Source organism: Rhinatrema bivittatum, chromosome 2 (genome assembly GCF_901001135.1).
Source record: "Rhinatrema bivittatum chromosome 2, aRhiBiv1.1, whole genome shotgun sequence".
NCBI lineage: Eukaryota > Metazoa > Chordata > Amphibia > Gymnophiona > Rhinatrematidae > Rhinatrema > Rhinatrema bivittatum.
This window is the reverse complement of record NC_042616.1, coordinates 648,556,772-648,576,923: the sequence shown is the minus strand read 5'-3', so window position 1 is coordinate 648,576,923 and position 20,152 is coordinate 648,556,772. Positions and strand designations below refer to the sequence as shown.

Genomic DNA, 20,152 nt, shown 5'->3' with positions numbered 1-20,152 from the left:
TAGGTACAGCATCCTCTAAATTGAAGTACTGAAGTGCTGGGAATTGGAAGGGCTAATCAGGTTTGTAGGCTCTAGTTCTGACTTAAACATTTCAAGGTATTGTAGTTGTTCACGCAGACCCTGCATATTTTGTGCCACTGCAAAAGCTTTATGGGAATGCGGCATTTCTGTGCCTGCATTTCCAGTCAGCCCAGCTCTCTCGATCTTCGGGGACACACTTGGACTGTCTGCAAACGCACTTGCCTCCCAAAATCCCTGCCAACTCAGTCCTGTTGCTGCAGGCCAAACAGAACCCGGAGCAGGCAGAGACCGCAGGATGCAGGCAAGCAAAAGAGCTGAGTATGCTCTTCCTACAGCAGCTCCTCACCCCTCTTCTCTGTGCCCCCTCCCGGTTTAACACTGAAACCCATGCCTGTGGGGAAAGGAGGTGGGGGCTGCCACAGGGAACATTCATGTCAGAGGGTAAAAAGAGCTACTGTGTGGATAAAACACGCTGACCCGTTCTTGTTCCCTAAGCTGCTATTGATGCCATCATCGAGAAAAATGGTGGAGGGAGCACAGGGGCATGAAGGATAGACTTGCAGGGAGAGAAGGGCTAAAGGCGATGGGGAAGCCAGTGGGGGGGGGGGGGGTGGGAGATAAAAAAAAAAAGTGTGGGAGTCACTGAGGGGGATGGAGGACTAAAAGGGATGGTGGGGATAGTGAGAGGAGATAAAAGCCTGAAAGAGGGTGGAGGAGCCCGAGCAGGAGGATGGAAGGCTGAGCTGGAGATTTAGGAGGGTCAGAGATGTGGGGCTGGAAAAGAGAAAAGAGGAGTGGAGGAACCAGAGGAGGAAGGGTAGGGTGAGGAAGGAAAGGGGAACTGCATGAGATAGGGGCATCAAAGGGGATGGTGCCCTGAGAGAGATTAGGCCCATCAGGTTCCATCGTGCACCATCTAAAAATCCATGGTTGTGCTATATCTTCTCCTTGGAATAATTTCACTGTTTCTAGTTCAGCAAACCAAAGATCTGTTCTGTGCTGTCATCCAAAATATCAGGCTGTTGTAATAACCAATGATGCACTAAGAGAGCTTCCGTGCCTGAATTTTCAACACAATGCAGATGGTCTCCTATGCAGGTCTTCACCTTGAGCTCTGTTTGCCCAATATAAATCAAATTACAAGGGCATAAAATGGCATAAAGAACTTGAGCTGCATCACATGTACTTGTACTTTTTATTTTATGGTGGATGAGGTAAATTAGGATGTCACATGTCTCCAGGCACGGTTTGCACCCTGTACAATGGCCACATTTTTTTGTATTAGCCTCTATGTCTGTTTTACGAATGAGAACTGATGACAAAAGGGGGACCTTTACGATTCTGCCTCTTCGAAAAGTAGAACAGGGTTTACTTTGAAATACTGGATGAACTTCTAATATTGCCAGCATTTTAAAGTAATCTGATGGATGAAATGGGACTTCACTGAGAAAGATAAAACACATACTAGCGATGTGGAAGGAACTTTCAGTTATGAAAATACTAACCATTCATGCTGAGCATGGAATGCATTTTTGTATGCCTTCTTTAATACTGATTTTGGATATCCTGTCTGTTCAAAGTGCATATGTGCAATTAAATTACTCTCTTGAGGAGAATAATCGCCTTAAGTGTAGAAACTGTCCAGTTGGTATATTATCTAGCAAACACTTTAGATGATGACTTTGATAAAACAAAAAGGTTATTGCAGTCCATAGGTTTTTTTTTTATTTTTAAAAGATTGTTGTTTCCAATCCCTTGCATTGTCACCTTAATTAAGATATCCAGGAAAGAAATCTCCCTAGAGCTCAACTGAGAGGTGAATTGTAAATGAGGATTACATGAATTTAACCACTGCATAAATAATGAAAAATACTCAGTGGTACTCATCCACATAAAAAAAAATGTCATTGATAAACCATTAAAATTATATTATGTATTGGCTCCCCACCTCAATATTTATAACTCAAATAAATTTCGCTAAACACTTGAGGTAAACTGCAAAATAGCAGAATATAGCGTAATTTCTACCCTTACCCACAGAATTCTAAAAGAAAACAGCCGGCAGAGAGTGGTATCAGAATCTTGTGTGGTGTTTCCAATCTCATGAGCTCTTGCCCTATACAGGGCTACAACCCCTCTCTTGATTCCAACACCAGTTGTAATCACCTCATTTACCAACTCTCTGACGGTGAATTTTCATTTTGTTTTATTTATAAGTGCAAAAACGCCTCCCTTCATTCACCAGTGCTCTTATTTATTAAAAACTGTGCACCTTATCTACCTTTCAACCCTTAAAATGTAATATTTTATATAATTAGCTCCTGTGGGTAAGGGTAGAAATTACGCTATATTCTGCTATTTTGCAGTTTACCTCAAGTGTTTAGCGAAATGTATTTGATTGATAAACCATTTCCATATGTGAATAGAAGACCAATATGGAGACGTATACACATGTTGTACCTCAAAATTATTTACATAAAGGCAAGCTATGGAGGGAGCCATGGTTGCCCCTATAGCTGTACTTTTTATTTGCTGGTAATATGTGCCTGGGAAACAAAAGTAGTTTGTAAGGGCTAGCTCAGTCAACGCCCCTAAGAAAGATATGTGCTTTTCCGAGAAAGCATGTGTATGCAAATTATTCTATATCTAATGTGACAAGCAACCACATAGGACAGCATCTGAGTGGTAACCATAATGGTTACTTGTCACATTAGGCATAGCCGACCTATTTAAGGCAAGTGTGCACAGTTTTGCTGGCATTATAATTTTATTATGCATGTGATTTCATAAAAGGAGGACTTTATAAGGACTTTATAAAATATATTTTTTCATTGGAAAATTCACTTTAGAGTATTGATAAAAACAAGTGGGCTTTTTTTTTTTTGTTTAGTATGTAAAGATTATGTACATAAAATCTACTGCTGAAATTGATCAGGCAATCTATCAATATGCTTTATCACTTGTGTGTAGTATATTTTTGCCTGGATTTTCATTCCCATTCGTTAGTTTCCTTTTGAAAAATGTTTTTTGGGAATTAACATTTTAAATACATCCATTGTACTTTGCAGTAGCATTTACTCTTGGACATGTTTTGCATTGAGTTTGCATTTTGAAAAGCCATAAGCTTTGATTCATTTCCGCCATCTTTGTGATTAGCTAGGTGATCCACAACCACTTGGCCTTTCCCATGATCTGACTCACCCTAGCAGAGCCTGCAGCAGTTGTAATATAAGGTTGTCCAGATACCGTCTACCTCATCTGACCAGATTACTGCTGTGATAAGGGATGTTCCTACCCAGGTCAGGATGCAGCCTTCTCATATCACTCACATGTCTACTTGACATTTTAGTTACTGATCAGAGTTTGTGGATAGTTGATCTGACAAAGGGCGTAAGGAGTGTATAGCAAATGAGCTGCTCACAGAATTTCTAGGTTTCTAGGGGGCAATTTTCAAAAGCCAATGAGTGGCTAATTTTAGGATAATTTTCAGCTGGTTAGATTATGGTTAAAAATTAGCCGAAAATGTCCTTGGTCAGCTGGCCACTGAAAGATTAATATCCAAAAGGGGTTGTCATACTAACTTAAGGTTAATCTGAGTTTTAAGTTTCTTCCCCTGTCAAGGGTACGTCATTATCCAGTTAAAACTTAACTGGATTACAGGAGGTGGTGGCTTTCTTGGAGAAGGGCTAACTCTGGTCAAAAAAATTGCTGTCCTAAAGTTAGCCAAATTGTTTTAATTTTAAAGCTAACTAGCAGCTGAGCAATGGTCTTTTTTTTTTCACTCCTCCTCAAGAAATTTTTTAAACAGTAGTGCTGGCGAGCAGGGGCCAGTGCCAGTATTTATTTTATGTATATAATTATTTATTTGACAGTCCCTTCTATATTGCAGTATCAAAAAGGTCAATGCAGTTTACAAAACTTAAAAGCCGATACATAAATAAAATTTAAAACAAAACTAAACAAAACAACATCATGAATTACCATACTGAGGCCTCAGCTGCAGATTACTCGCTGGATAGCCTATCTGATATGCTTCCATTCCCACTGGACCTTCTATATCATGCACCCTCTGCCTTTACAAAAAGTATGAACGAAGATTCTCACCAGCTAATCCATACCCCTGAACCCTCAAAAGTATCCCCAGTGAAGAATGGGAGGAGGAGGAGAGGCTCTTACCTTCTCCCGCTCTGCTAAATATCGAGGGTCGATTTTAAAAGCGTTGCTTGTGCTAAAATGTCCATATACTCGGGTATGTGGGGTGTGGGTGATCAATAAAGATTTTAAAAGCTGTGAATTATGTGCGTATATGTGTGTGTGCACGATCAAAAAATATGAGGGCGGAGAAGGGGTGGGGCCTGAACGTTCTGGGGTGGGGCCAACAATTACACGTGTAACTTCATATTTTAAAACCAGTGTGTGATGGTTTGTTAACTGCACATACTTGCTGCTTCTGATGAGGAGTAACTCTGCAGAAATCGTGTTTTAGGACTAACACGACGGAGTGAGGGTTACGTGGGAAGAGTGCATGATGAAGAACCAGAGGAGTATGGATGACTTCGAGATTGACTGGGCTAATTGGAAACATTGGGAATGTCCCTCGCGTGAGCATATCTTAAAACCCTCTTACCTACACGATACAGCGACAAAGTCCTAAGGAAGTTACATAAAGGGGCGGATTTTAAATGCCCTGCGCCCGTAAATCCGGCCGGATTTACGCACGCAGGGCCCTGGCGCACCGGCGCGCCTATTTTGCATAGGCTGCCGGCGCGCGCAGAGCCCAGGGACACGCGTAAGTCCCGGGGCTTCGTAAAAGGGGTGGGGAGGGGGCGTGTCGGGGGCGTTCCCAAAATGACGCGGCGTTTCGGGGGCGTGATGCGTTTCGGGGGCGGGCCCGGGGGCGTGGCTCCGGCCTCCGGACCAGCCCCTGGATTGGGTGATGGCGCGCCAGATTTACATCTGCTTTTAGCAGGCATAAATCTGCCAACAAAGGTAAGGGGGGGTTTTAGATAGGGGTGGGGGGAGGGAACAGGCAGCGCGCGCTGGGCTCGGAGCGCGCAGGTTGCACAAATGTGCACCCCCTTGCGCGTGCCAACCCCGGATTTTATAAGATACGCATGGCTACGCGCATATCTTATAAAATCCAGTGTACTTTTGTTCGCGCCTGGTGCGCGAACAAAAGTACGCGATCGCGCAAATTTTTAAAATCTACCCCAAAGTGCATTTGCTCGAGTAACCGCATAACACTAGGGGGCGGATTTTCAGAGCCCTGCTCGCGTAAATCCGCCCAAAACCGGGCGGATTTACGCGAGCAGGGCCCTGCGTGCCGGTGAGCCTATTTTACATAGGCTCACCGGCGCGCGCAGAGCCCCGGGACTCGCGTAAGTCCCGGGGTTCTCGGAGGGGGGCGTGTCGGGGGCGTGTCGGGGGGCGGGCCCGGTCGTCGCAGCGTTTTGGGGGCGTGTCGGCAGCGTTTTGGGGGCGGGTACGGGGGCGTGGCTACGGCCCGGGGGCGTGGCCGCGCCCTCCGTACCCGCCCCCAGGTCGCGGCCCGGCGCGCAGGAGGCCCGCTGGCGCGCGGGGATTTACGCCTCCCTCCGGGAGGCGTAAATCCCCCGACAAAGGTAGGATGGGGGTTTAGACAGGGCCGGGCGGGTGGGTTAGGTAGGGGAAGGGAGGGGAAGGTGAGGGGAGGGCAAAAGAAAGTTCCCTTCTAGGCCGCTCCGATTTCGGAGCGGCCTAGGAGGGAACGGGGGTAGGCTGCGCGGCTCGGCGCGCGCAGGCTATACGAAATCGATAGCCTTGCGCGCGCCGATCCAGGATTTTAGCCGATACGCGCGACTACGCGCGTATCTACTAAAATCCAGCGTACTTTTGTTTGCGCCTGGAGCGCAAACAAAAGTAGGCTGTTCGCGCTCGTCTGAAAATCTACCCCATATGATTTAAAATACGTCTACCACATGTAAGTACGCACCTAGGGGTAGATTTTCAGACGAGCGCGAACAGCCTACTTTTGTTTGCGCTCCAGGCGCAAACAAAAGTACGCTGGATTTTAGTAGATACGCGCGTAGTCGCGCGTATCGGCTAAAATCCTGGATCGGCGCGCGCAAGGCTATCGATTTCGTATAGCCTGCGCGCGCCGAGCCGCGCAGCCTACCCCCGTTCCCTCCTAGGCCGCTCCGAAATCGGAGCGGCCTAGAAGGGAACTTTCCTTTGCCCTCCCCTCACCTTCCCCTCCCTTCCCCTACCTAACCCACCCGCCCGGCCCTGTCTAAACCCCCATCCTACCTTTGTCGGGGGATTTACGCCTCCCGGAGGGAGGCGTAAATCCCCGCGCGCCAGCGGGCCTCCTGCGCGCCGGGCCGTGACCTGGGGGCGGGTACGGAGGGCGTGGCCACGCCCCCGGGCCGTAGCCACGCCCCCGTACCCGCCCCCAAAACGCTGCCGACACGCCCCCAAAACGCTGCGACGACCGGGCCCGCCCCCGACACGCCCCCGACACGCCCCCCTCCGAGAACCCCGGGACTTACGCGAGTCCCGGGGCTCTGCGAGCGCCGGGAGGCCTATGTAAAATAGGCTTCCCGGCGCGCAGGGCCCTGCTCGCGTAAATCCGCCCGGTTTTGGGCGGATTTACGCGAGCAGGGCTCTGAAAATCCGCCCCTATGTGTGCAAGGACGTGCATGATTTAAAATTTCAGCGTATCTCCACTCACGCACTCGTATGCATGTGTATGGGCATACATGCGCTCATTTAATGTTTCAATCTCTTTTATTAGATACCACCACCAAACATATTATATCAACAGTCAAAGTCATGAACACAATTGGGCAACTGGTTGGCACCTTCCAGTGTCCCGAAACCAAGGTGTTTTTTTTATCCCCCTTGAGCAGTACCCCACTTCTCCTCCCCATCCCTCCCTTGCAAAGATTAGCCTGCAGTGATCCGCAATTAGTATGTATTTATTCACATTACTCTGGCTGTCAGTGTACAAACCAATCATGAGTCTTTTCAGCCAGTGTGAAGTGTATAAATTATAGAGATGTGAATAGAAAAAAAGTTCAATTTGGCTCGTTTGGTTTGGTGATTCTTTTTATTCAATTCGGGAACAAAATATGCATTCATTTTACTTATCATCCAGTTATTTGTTTCATATTTAAAGTCAGTGAGTCAATGAATAGTAACTTGGGCTCAAAAATTGGGTTTTTTAAAATCCAAGTTTAGGGAAACTTTCAGGTGGACATTGGCAGCAGAGGGAAGAGTACTCCAACGCACCAAGAGTGGGGCAAAATGGCACCAAGAGTGGCATGAATAGACCAAGGTACCACGAAAGCAGCAAACCAGCACCAGACGTGGCAGGAACACCCCAAGGCATCTAAAGACGAGCAAAGCAGCAGGAATACCCCAAGTCATGCCAAGACAATGAGGGGGCAAAGTAGCCCAAGCAAAGGCATCAACACCCTAATGCTTAGTGTTACAGTATACCCAATACTTTGTGCACACACACACACACACACACACACACAGTAGACAATCACATCTGATAGAAAACATGCACATAATGATATCAGCTCTCCCAGACATTGAGAGAGGGCTAAGCCATGAAAAAGAGTACTGGGGAGGTTGCAACCCATCTGCATATTTCTCCTAGCTGCCCCAGAGGGCCCTCCAAACCCCTTGGGTTTCCACAAGCTGGCCAAATCAGCAGATATTTCCACTTTATTTTCTCTGTCTCCAATACATCCTCCCCAATCTTATTCCCTGCTACAAAGCACTACTCACACTAAGTCCACTGTCCCCATTCTCTACACTCTTTACCTCATCTGTCATTCTGTCTTCTGCCCTATCCACTGCTCTTGAACTTCATCATTTTCTGCCTCTCATCCAGCCACCGCCACCCTCCTAACAGCATCTCATCCTCACTGCTGTTGTCACACCTCTACCTCTTTTCTCCATATTCTCCTGCTCCTCCTCTCATCCAGGGATATCAATCCCAATCCTGGTTCTCCAAGGCAACTTTCATCCCATCTGTGCATATCAAACTGTTACTCTTCCAATCTTATCCCTTTTCCTTTCTCCCTCCCTCTTCTCTTCCTTTCTCATTCTCCCTTTGGAATGCCCACTTTATTTCCAACAAGCTTGCCTGTATTCATGACCTATTTATCTCTCATATTCTTCATCTCCTTTCCTTAACTGAGACTTGGATTTTCCCTGAGGTCTCTGCTTCAGTTGCTGCTCTCTGTCATGGAGGTTCTTTTCTCCCAAAATCCTCACATAGTAGGCCACAGTGGTGATGTTAGATTACTGCTCTTCCCCTCCTGTAGATTTCAACCCCTTTTTCCATCTCAATCCCACTTTTTTTTCTTCCTTTTGAGGCCCATTCTATCTGCATATTCCCCCTCTAGCTCTCCAAGTAGCTGTAATTTATCAGCCCCCTGATAAATTCCCTTCTTCCTTTCTCACTGCCTTTGATTCCTGGCTTTTCCTCTTCCCTGAATCATCTTCCCTTGCTCTTATTCTTGGGGACTTTAACTTCTATGTTGATGACCTATCTGACTCATATGACTCAAAATTCCTTGCCTTAATCACCTCATTTGATCTCCAGCAGAACTCTACCACCCCTATTCATAAGCATGGCTGCTGCCTTTACCTAATCCTTTCCTTCAACTATTGTCTGTCAGGCTTAATCTCCATTCTTCCCCTCTCAGATCTTTATCTGATAACTTTCACACTAAACCCCTCCCCCACCCCTCCCTCACAGCCTTGTGCAGTCATTATGAAAACCTTCAAGAATCTTCAGGTTGTTGACCATTGTACCCTCTCCACTACTGTCTCATCTCTCCTCTCCTCCACTGTATTGTCAATTATTTGATGAGGTAGTTTCTTCTTACAACACTATACTTCTCTCTGCTTTAGGTAGTCTTGCCCATCTCCATACCTGTTCTGAAAGGCTTATCCCTAGAATTCGCCACCTATATTCCTGTGTCTATTCTGCAGATCATCTCTGGCTAAAATCCCATGCCTATGTCGACTTCATATATTTCAAATTCATACTGACCAACTTCCAGTCTGCTATTGCACTTCCCAAGCAAGATTACCAGGTCCATCTGACAATCTCTCATGCTTCCAACCCTCACTGTCACTTTGCCACTTGGTTTCCTCCCCAAAATTACTTCTCCTTCCAATTCCCCTTCATTCTCTGCCCAAACTATGGCTGATTGTTTCCACAACAAGGTTTACAAAATTGGTCTCAAATCCTCAACCAGGTCACCCCTAGCCCCTACCACCCTCTTCTCCTTTTCTGAAATCTCAACGGAGAAAACTGCCCATCTTTTCTCCTCCTCCAAACTCACTACTTGCTCCTCTGACCACATTCCCACCAAGCTCCACAGCTCTATTTATTTCCCTGCAACCATCCTTTCCTTCAGTCACATCCTCAAAATATTACTTTCCGCTGCTACTGCTCACACTGCTTTCAAACATCCTGTGATCACAGCACTCTTCAAAAAACTCTCTCTGGGCCTTACCTGCCCTGCTAACTATTGCCCCATCTCCCGCCTCCCTTTTGCTTCTAAATTACTTGAATGTGCTGTTCACTGCCACTGTCTCAAGCCTTTCTCGAAGTACACCTTCTATATTTCACAGAAGCTGCCCTTGTCAAAGTCTCCAATGACCTGTTTCTGGCTAAATCCAAAGGCCTTTACTCAATCTTTTTCCTCCTTAAGGTGATCTGACTGTAATACCACATCTGTGTTAAGCTGCAAGAAAAGTCATTTTGTTTTTATCAAACTTGGCACACGCTGCTTCAGTGCCGATCCCTGTCATATTGCATATTTCAGAGAAATTGGTTTATTCACTTTCAGGAACATTAGAATACAAAATTTAAAGACATTCAGAGTCAAATATTGTTAGGACATATTTGTACTTGCCTAGTCCATTTCACAGACTTGGAGGAAAACACCTTCCAGGAACAATGGATCAGTAGTAAATTAAATAACAATAATATTAACTAAAGCCAATTAAACAGGTTTTCTATGATTCATGAATCAACTGTGTTGATAAGTATGGTCAAACAAATTTGATTTTCATGAATTGGTAATCATAATATTCTGATTTTATAAATACATTTGAATACATAATTTGAATAAAATAGTAAGCAGTCTTAGTAGTGAGGTAGCTGTTATTATAGGCAGAAATGTACTTTGAAATTTATGGGTCTGTCTTAAACAAATGCAAACACAGAGAAGACTCCAGACTGACACTTCTGAGGAATAAAGTTCTCCATTTTATCCACAGAGAATTCACAGGCAGAGCGGTGATAATGCAGACTTGACCATGCAGCAATAATAATCAGAGAGGATGGGAGTGTTGTGAGATGTGCCTTGCTCAGTTACAGAGAGTTTAAAATCTCTAGCTGAAAACGATTGAAAAACATAGCTGAGACGTGCTGTTGTGACTGGTCATAAATATAAGCCTTAGAAAGGTTTGATAATGAGTCAATATAGAAGGAAAGCAGCTGTGACTTCTTCTAATTCAAGTGGTTCAAGGCCTTTGACCATCTGACAGACATGGCCCAAGATAGAATCAGAGCAGGTTCCTTCAGATGAGGTGTAAAGGTGGTTCTAGTGCAGAGCAAGGAAACATAAATGTCGTCAGTCATAATGATCAATATGCCTCGCACTTGACTGCGCTCATATGACTCATATCCCAAGAGAGAGAGAGATGGGCTGAGCACATTTCTAGTACAGAAAATAGAATAGTATTGTTAATAATGTAAGTGAAATCACCTTAGGATCTCTTGGTGCATAGTTGGAAAAAGTACTAAAGTGGCAAGATATTCAAATAAAGCTTGAAGCAACTGCCATTTTAAATTTGTCTTTTCTTCATGGTAACTATATAAGAACAAAACTTAAATGACACCAAAAATAGCAAATGAAGTAAACTCTAAAGATACTGAACTCATTTCCTTTCTCAGACAGTTTCAAGTTTGCAATTAGCTTCAGGGAGACAGCAGTGTAAGTTGCAATTTGGTAATGCTTTATAGTTAATTTAGCAAAAAGTGTCTGGTGTTGCTCTAGTAATCTGGTCTATAACAGCCTGTGAGTGTGTGTGCTTATGTGGGTGTGTTTGCCTGTGCCTGCCTGTATATATGCGCATGCATGTGCAACCCTATGTGCATGTGTGCTTGTGTGAGCTTGTATATGCTTCTGTGCACTTGCTTGAGCTTATATGTGCTTCTGTATGCTTGCATATGCTAGTGCAAACTTGAGTGTACACTCATGCGAGCTTATGTGTGTGCATATGCCTGCATGTTCCTGTGTATGGAAGTGTGAGACAGGGCTTCACAGACAGAGCATATTAGCAAGCATTGCCCAGCATTGTTCAGGTTGTCTGGTTAATAATAGCCTTTGTGTGTGTCTCTGCCTGTGTGTGCCTGAGTGTGTGTATCTGCCGGTGTGTATTTGCCTGTGCCTGCCTCTATGTGTGTCTGCCTGCATGTTTGTTTGTGGGTGGGTGGGTGGATCTGTGTTTTTTTGACAGTGCTTTGCAGATAGAGCACATTGTCTTTGCACATTGCACCTTTCACTGTTCTGGGCACCATCTTGTGGCCAGACAGACATGATGGTGTGTCTGTCTGTGGCCAACCAACTGTCTGTGTGAATGTCTGTCTGTCTGAAACAAGCCTTTTATATAGATAGAGAGATAGATGGATAGATTTTATTGAAACTGTAACAATAAATACAGCCAACTTGTCACAATGATGTTTGTTTCTGAGCACCCCATCAAGAATTTGCAAAAGACATTTCCAGTAATAATGAATACATATTCATAATCACTACCCAACCTCCATTAGCAATAGTAATGTGAACAATAATACAGCACAAGTTATACAGAAGAAGTTCTGGTTTCTCTCCATTTAACACAGAAGCCCAAAAAAAAGAATAATCAGCCCAATCATTCAAGATTTGGCTCCATGCTCTGTGAGGTAGAGAATTTAGATATGGTGGCATCCAAATGCACAAAAACTCAGATTTCGGTTGGAAAAGATTCATTCTAGACAAAGCATACACCACATTTTTGCAGTATGGGAAATATAAGGGATCAGAAGATCGCCAAAAATGAAGGCTAGTCAGTAATGCTTTATAAATGGTGAATCTCTCTCTCCCGCCCAAAGAACAATGCGCTGCAAAAGGTGTTTAGCATATTTGAGTTATAGAGCAGTGCATCTGTTGGTTCAGTGTAGGCCAATTTTCAGCCAAGATTGAATGCCTCAGTTTGGTTACTACATTTTGGCCACCTAGATTTAGGTGAATTTTCAGCCAAATATCCAGTTGCCAAAGTTTGGCTGAAAATTTGCTTAAATCTAGGTGGCAAAAAAACGCTGGATGATGCCGGGAGTAGTATAATTTCATCATACTCCTATCTGCCCTGGGAAGTTTTAGGGAGTAATTCGTAGGGTGGGAAGGTTCAGGTTGGCATGGGGATTGGAGATTTGGAGGAGGCCTAGAGGCCAGATTTTTTTCCCAGAAATTATGGGGTTGGGGTATGGTAGGGGGAGGATCCTTGGGTCGATAGACCCACAACCTTCATAGCATCTTGTAAGGGGCTTTGGAGGAAGGAATGTTGGCTGCAATGTCCAACATTAATTTCTGTCATTTAGTGGGTGAGGGATTGGGCTGGCAAGGATTTAATATTGTTTCCTCTACTTAACTATATTAACTGTATTTGAATATAGCTAGGTAAGGTTAAAGTTATCTGGGTACACGAACCTGGATAACTTTAAATATAACTATCTATGTTCAAACATAGCTGGATAAAACATAAGAAATGCCATGCTGGGACAGATCAAAGTCCGTCAAGCCCAGCATCCTGTCCCTGACATTGGCCAATCTGGGTTATAAGGATCTGAGAGATCCTAAATAGTTGATCTATTTCCTATTCTCTGTACCCTTTCTATGTCCGCTGTCTCTTTTTTTGAGATGGGGAGACCAGAACTGAACACAATATTCAAGGTCTGATCACACTATGGATCTACACAAAGGCATATAATATTCTCAGTGTTGTTTTCTGTTCTTTTCCAAATAATTCCTAACATTTGGTTTACCTTTTTGAATGCCGCTGTGCACTGAGAAGAAGATTTCAAGGTATTGTCCATAAGCGCTCCGAGGTCCTTTTCAAGTTTAAACTTGTTTAAACGTGGCTCTGCATACAAGTTGTTAAAATTTTCATTGATTACTGTCCCTCCCAATGCAGCTGTCTGGCGAAACACGGGGTCCGTGTCGGGGGACCCTATCAGGAAGTGTATAATTTTGACAGATGAGCAATGGAGTTGCCGACTTAAATTAAATCAAAATAAAAATTTAAAATTCTTTTTCTTTATAAACTGACTTCAGAGCTTTTTAAGATTTTACAGCCACCTCTATCGGAATAATCTAATTTAGTTGGTTTGACATAGTCTTTATTTTTCTTTGATTTTTTTTTTAATTTCTTTGATTTTTATTCCATTTTTCAGCACTTCAAAGTAGATTACATTCAGGTACTGTAGGTATTTCCCTATCCCCAGAGGGCTTACAATCCCACTGGGAGATGCATCTAGCCGCAGTAGTGTTCTAACGAACATTATATCACATCTCCCTGCCCAGGTTCCCTCCCCATTACAATGACCTTCTTTGCATGAGATTTGCATGCATGAATAATGCAAAGGCATATAAAAAAAAGGTCATCCATAGGCAAGCCTATGCAAATATTTTATTGCGGCCAATTGAGAAGGTGGTCAGCCGTGATAGAATAACAACACCTCTTGGAAGCAAGAGGCCTGGGACCTGTATGCTCCTACCTCACTGTTAAAGCGATGGCAAACAATAAAAAAAAAAAAAGCAACCCAGCAAAGAGGGGAGGTTTTTCAGGGATCAGTGCTGACCCCTGTCTCAATCTGGGCCCACCATGAGGTCGCCCCGACTCCCCTAAATAAAAAAAAAGTGAACATGTAGTCTCATGGCAACAGTCCTCCACTCCCTTTCCACTCTGCCAAAGACCAACTATGCAATCATGGCTCTGGCCTACCCACTCCCTGAGCTACAATGATAAAAGTTAGGGTCCCAGTTCTCTTTCCTGTTCCACCCTCTACCTCCAAAAATCCAAATTAGGCCTCTGAACCCATGGCACCCCCCTATCCCCTCCCCTCCTGAAACCTGAAATCTAAGTTGGGGCTCCTGTGGTGGGGCCAAGTGCACTCTCGCACCGGGCCCAGTCAGCACCATTATTCTAAAATGTCGCCGACGTGACCTTGCCCCAGTCATGTAAGGTCCTGGGATCGAACCAAGGCCACATGAAAAAGAAGAACACAGGGAAGAATATCTAATGAAGCTGAAAAAGACAAAGACATAATTAGGATGGCAAAAGCTCAAGTAGAAGAAAGAATTGGCAAAGTGATAAAGTGAGGTGGAAAAACATATTTTAGATATATCAAAGAAAAGAGGTGGTATTCTAAGACTGAAAGAAGGGTCATTGTTTAATATTTCTGCTTTTTCCTTGTCTTTCTATACACAAATACTTCATGTGGCCGACCTTTCGATCAGCCACCAGATGACTCTGCACATTAGAAATTATAATAGCACTATGACTCTGCAGATTAAAAATTATAACAGCTCTCAGCACATGTTCTAACTGGCTGGCTTGAGGTTTTTACCTCAGTCTTACTGGGCACAAGCATCGTACCTGATTCCTGCTTCCACAAGTTTAAAAAGATTACTTTCTATTTTTGCAAGATATATTGTTCTCTGTTCTATTTGTTCTAAATTTGTTATTCTGTTGTGTAACTGCATAATTGAGTTCTGAATAGAGATTTTCTGCTCTTACTATCTGGCTAAAAGGAGGAAAAAAGGTAGAATAATAATTGCTAGTTTGTTACTCTAATTTCTGTTTTTCTGCTCTGTAGTGGGAATCTGCTAGTTATTCTAATTTCCAAGTCTGTTATTGAATTGAGGAACTCAGAATACTGGTTCTACTAGAAATTTGGAGGTGCTTTGAAAGTAATTAGAAACTAAAGTGTCCACTATTTTATTACCTCCTACCCTACCCCACTACCCACCCACCCTTAGGCTTGTTCTTATATAGTCCATCTGGATAAAGAATTAGAAGAAAGATAATTTAGAAATTTAGCAATTCCTTAGGTGTTCTCCATCAAATTAATTAAGCAAAATGAAGACTATCCATGTAACAATTGTGGTGCCTTTATTTTGAGGGAAATCATCTGGAGACTTAGAGCTTGCCCCATTTGTTCAGAATTCTCTTCCATGAAAGAGGAATTGGCTCACATTAAGGCTGAATTAGCTGCAATAAAGAAAATATCAGCAAGGAACAACAAGGAATCCACACCCACTCTACACTATAATTCAGGAAACATTTCACCATTTCCAAGGAAAACTCAAAAGCCCATGAAAAACTGGTTTACAGTGGGCAGAGGTAGGACAAGACATGTTGACCCAAAGACACTCATCCATCATGAGTGTGCAGTCCACATGCCCCCCCCCCCCCCTTTTACAAGTAGCAAACAGCAACCCAGGAATAAATGGATTACTGTGGGCTCCGGTAGAGTAAGACCTGAGATGAGGAGACACAAGCCCTCTCAAGTGACACAAATAAAAAATGCCTTCTCTGTACTACATAAAGAAGAAGCTAAAGCAATGGAGATTGAAGAGACATCTGAAAAGAAGGAAGAAACTCAATGCACACAAAAATTCCAGAATGCAAACAATAACCATTAGACCAAACTCATTGTGCTGGGAGACTCAATCATCAGAGGCACTAATTTAGGAACTCCCTTCGAGGGGAACACTATAGTTAAAAGCTTTCTGGGATCTTCGGCAAGTAGAAACGCTATTCAGATAGTCAATACGATCAAAGAAGAAAGCAAGGACTCTGAAGCTGACATTTCATCCATCTGGGAACCAATTACTTTGCTAGAAACAGCATCAAGTGGTACAGAGAGACTTCCAGTCTCTGGCAAAGCAGATTAGTTACATGGTGAAGACTATTCCTTTTTCAAAAGTCTTACATGTTCATGGAAATGGGAAAGAGAGACTAAGCCATAATCATAAATTCAATACATGGTTCAAAACTTGGTGCAAGGAACAAAGTTTTAGATATATTGGAGGATGGGGCAGTTTATGGAACAGAAAAGCACTCTGTGTCAAAGATGGCTTACATCTGTCTGTGGAAGGAAAAAGGATATTAAGAGATAAATTCAAATCTTATGCCATAAGGAATTTAAACTAAATAACTGGGGTGGCAGGAGGGTATTGGATCGTCACCCCCCAACAACAAGAACAAAAACAAAGGAAAAGGGTTAAGGGGATAACAAAAGTCAGCTGAATAAAGCCCAAGAAAAGCAGTAATCGGAATGAGAGAAACTGGAAAGCCAATAGCAATGCTCGTAGTCTGGGCAATAAATTCCCAGACCTGCAAGCCCTAATGGTGGAGGCAGACTTGGATGTTATTGCTATTATGGAGACATGGTTCACAGAACCTCATGATTGGGATACGGCCATACCGGGCTATAACTTGTTAAGGAAGGACAGAGAGGACAAAAAAGGGGGAGGAGCAGCTCTTTATGGCAAAACAATATCCAAGCAACTGAACTGCAAGGAATAGGGGGTAGAGAAGAAGCACTATGGGCCATCCTAAGAAAAGAGGATGGTGCATCCATTTTTACTGGAGTGGTTACAGGCCTCCTACTCAAACTGTAGAATCAGACAGAGAACTGATTAAAGATATCCAAAAGGTGAGAAGGAAGGGAGATGTGTTGATTGTTGGACATTTTAATCTGCTGGACGTAGACTGGAGGATCCCTTCTGTGGAATCTAACAGAAGTAGAGAGAGTGGATGCCCTGCAAGGGGCTCTATTCAAACAAATGGTAATGGAACCCACGAGGGAGGGAGCTATTCTCGACTTAGTGTTCATAAACATGGATAGCATCTCAAATGTCTGGGTGGGGGCCCATCTTAGCACTAGTGATCATTAAACAGTATGGTTTTTTGATATTGCAAATAGGATATGGAGTCGTCACATGAAGATCCGAGTTCTGAACTTCAAAAATACAGACTTTGCTGAAATGGGAAAATTCCTGGAGATGGAACTTGAATACTGGGAGAAAATGGGAGAGGTGGAACAACAGTGGGCCAAACTAAAAGGAGCAATTACAAAGGCAACTAATCTTTACATTAGAAAAGAAAACAAAAGCAAGAGAAATAAGAAACCTATCTGGTTCTCAAAGGAGGTGGCTGATAAAATAAAAAGAACAGCATTCAAGAAATATAAAGGATCCCAAAAAGAGGAACACGGAGAAGAATATCTGGTTAAACTGAGACAGGCAAAGAAAGTAATCAGGACAGCAAAACGTCTGGCAGAAGAAAGGATTGCCAAAGAGGTAGAAAGGTGACAAAACCTTTTTCAATTACATCAGAGAAAGGTCCAAAGTGGTATAGTGAAACTGAAAGGTGAAAAGGATCAATGTGTGGAAAGAGACAAAGAAAAGGCAGAAATATTAAACAAATACTTCAGTTCAGTGTTCACTAAGGAAGACCCTGGAGAAGGACCGTTGCTGATTAACAAGGCTGTGGATGGGGGTGGATTTGACGAAACCCTGTTTACGGAACAGAATGTGTGGGAAGAGCTAGGAAAACTGATAGTGGACAAAGCCATTGAGCCTGATGACCTGTTCAATAGATCCCGGGAAACCGGAGTGGCACTGAGTGACTGGAGAAGAGCGGTGGTGATCCCGCTTCACAAGAGTGGGAGCAGAGAAGAGGCTGGAAACTACAGGCTGGTTATCCTCACCTTGGTGGTGGTAAAATTAATAGAGACTCTGCTGAAAGAAAGGATAGTGAATTACCTACAATCTGGTGGCTTTCTCGATCCGCGACAGCAAGGATTCATCAGGAGAGGGTCCTGTCAGATGAATCTGATTGATTTCTTTGATTGGATGACTAGAGAAATGGATCAGGGAAGAGCGTTCAATGTGATTTATTTGGATTTTAGTAAAGCCTTTGATATGGTCCCACATAGAAGACTGGTGAATAAATTGAGAAGCTTGGGAGTGAGCGCCAAGGTGGTAGCGTGGATTACAAACTGGTTGACGGATAGAAGACAGCATGTGATAGTAAATGGAACCTACTCTGAAAAGAGAACAGTGTTAAGTAGAGTGCCGCAGGGATTGGTGTTGGGACCAGTTCTGTTCAACATCTTTGTAAGCAACATTGTAGACGGGATAGAAGGTAAAATTTGTCTATTTGCGGATGATACTAAGATCTGCAACAGAGTGGATACTCAGGAAGGAATGGAGAGAATGAGACGTGATTTAAAGAAGCTTGAAGAGTGGATGAAGATATGGCAACTAGGATTTAATGCCAAGAAGTGCAGAGTCATGCATCTGGGATCTGGTAATCTGAAGGAACTGTATGCGATGGGGGGTTAAGTGCTGCTGTGCATGAAACAGGAGAGAGAACTTGGGGTGATAGTGTCTAACAATCTAAAATGGCGAAGCAATGTGACAAGGCGATAGCTAAAGCTAGAAGAGTGCTGGGCTGCATAGAAAGAAGAATAATTATCTAGTAACAAAAAGGAAGTGATAATCCCCTTGTACAGGTCCTTGGGGAGGCCTCACCTGGAGTACTGTGTTCAGTTCTGGAGACTGTATCTCAAAAGTGACAGAGACAAGTTGGAGGCAGTCCAGAGAAGGTGACCAAAATGGTGGGAGATCTCATCAAATGACTTATGAGGAGGGGTTGAAGAATCTAAATATGTATACCCTGGAGGAGCAGAGGAGATATGATACAGACCTTCAGATTCTTGAAAGGGTTTAATGATGCACAATCAACAGCAAAACTTTTCCACTGGAAAGATTCCAATAGAACTAGAGGTCATGAAATGAAACTCTGGGGAGGATGACTCAGAATCAATCTCAGGAAACATTTCGTGATGGAGAGGGTGGTGGATGCCTGGAATGCCCTGCCAGAAGAGGTGGTGAAGACAAAAACGGTGCAAGATTTCAAAAGGCAAGGGGGCGGGGAATGAAGTAAGAGGCATGGGGTTAACTTGCTGGTGTGGCAAATACTACCCTTAACAAATAAGCCTTCATACTGCTGATGCAACTCCATCATTGCTCGCTGCTTCATCAGCAGGGGGAAACGAGGAATTGGATTCAGACAGCAACCTATAAGGACACTTAACTGTACAGGCTGGGAAAACAAATAAGCATGGGGGTAGCTTGCTTAATGTGGTGGCTACTACCCTTATGAGTAAGATAACACAAACCTGTGTATGAACATATTCATAAAGATTTATTTAAGCACATTTTATAACAAATCATTTAAAAGGTTCTTATATCACCACAATATAATACAATAAGACACATCTAATACATTAGACACCAACTCTCACTCTCCACATCCATACTCAGTACAATACATTAAATCATATACAAAATTTTTATCATAAATATATTTAACACAATTATCAAAAAAGTGATTGTTTAACACTCCCACAAGTACCAGATTGTTTTTTGCACACTTTATCTGCCTGGTGGTATGATCCTTATATTTAACATTCCTCTTTCATATAATTCCTCATAATATGCTTCTCATCCTGACAAAACACTCCTGTTTCACCCAAGGTTTTGTCAGGGGATTCAAGAATTTTTCTTCACAGATCACCACTATTTTAACTGGGAGCCATTCTACTCAAATATTTTCTTTTTTAAAATCTGAAAAGTCAATTTCAACCCTTCTCACCATCCTGATTTGAACAATCCGATCAGTACTGTCCTCATTACAATTACCAGCAGGTTTTCCATGTCTTATTCCAGCACCTTCTTATCAAACAACTTTCAAGCGATCAGACACGCTTTCCTCATGCCGCCCAATTTCTTTAACACCACTAAACCAAGCACATTCCAGGTCTCAACAGTGTTCACCAACAAGATGCCATGGCTTGGTGAGACTGCACCTTGAATATTGTATGCAATTCTGGTTTCTACATCTCAAGAAAGATATAGTTACACTGGAGAAAGTGCAGAGAAAGGCAACCAAAATGATAAGGGGCAAGGAACGGCTGCCCTATGAGAAAAGGCTAAAGAAG

The 20,152-nt window shown here is 43.3% G+C and overlaps 1 protein-coding gene across 1 annotated transcript in view; it reads right to left on the bottom strand.

Annotated features, from left to right (window-relative positions):
- Positions 1-20,152, bottom strand: part of CLVS1 (clavesin 1) — a 164,666-nt gene that overhangs the window by 40,015 nt on the left and 104,499 nt on the right. The gene's annotated exons all lie outside the window — the stretch shown is intronic.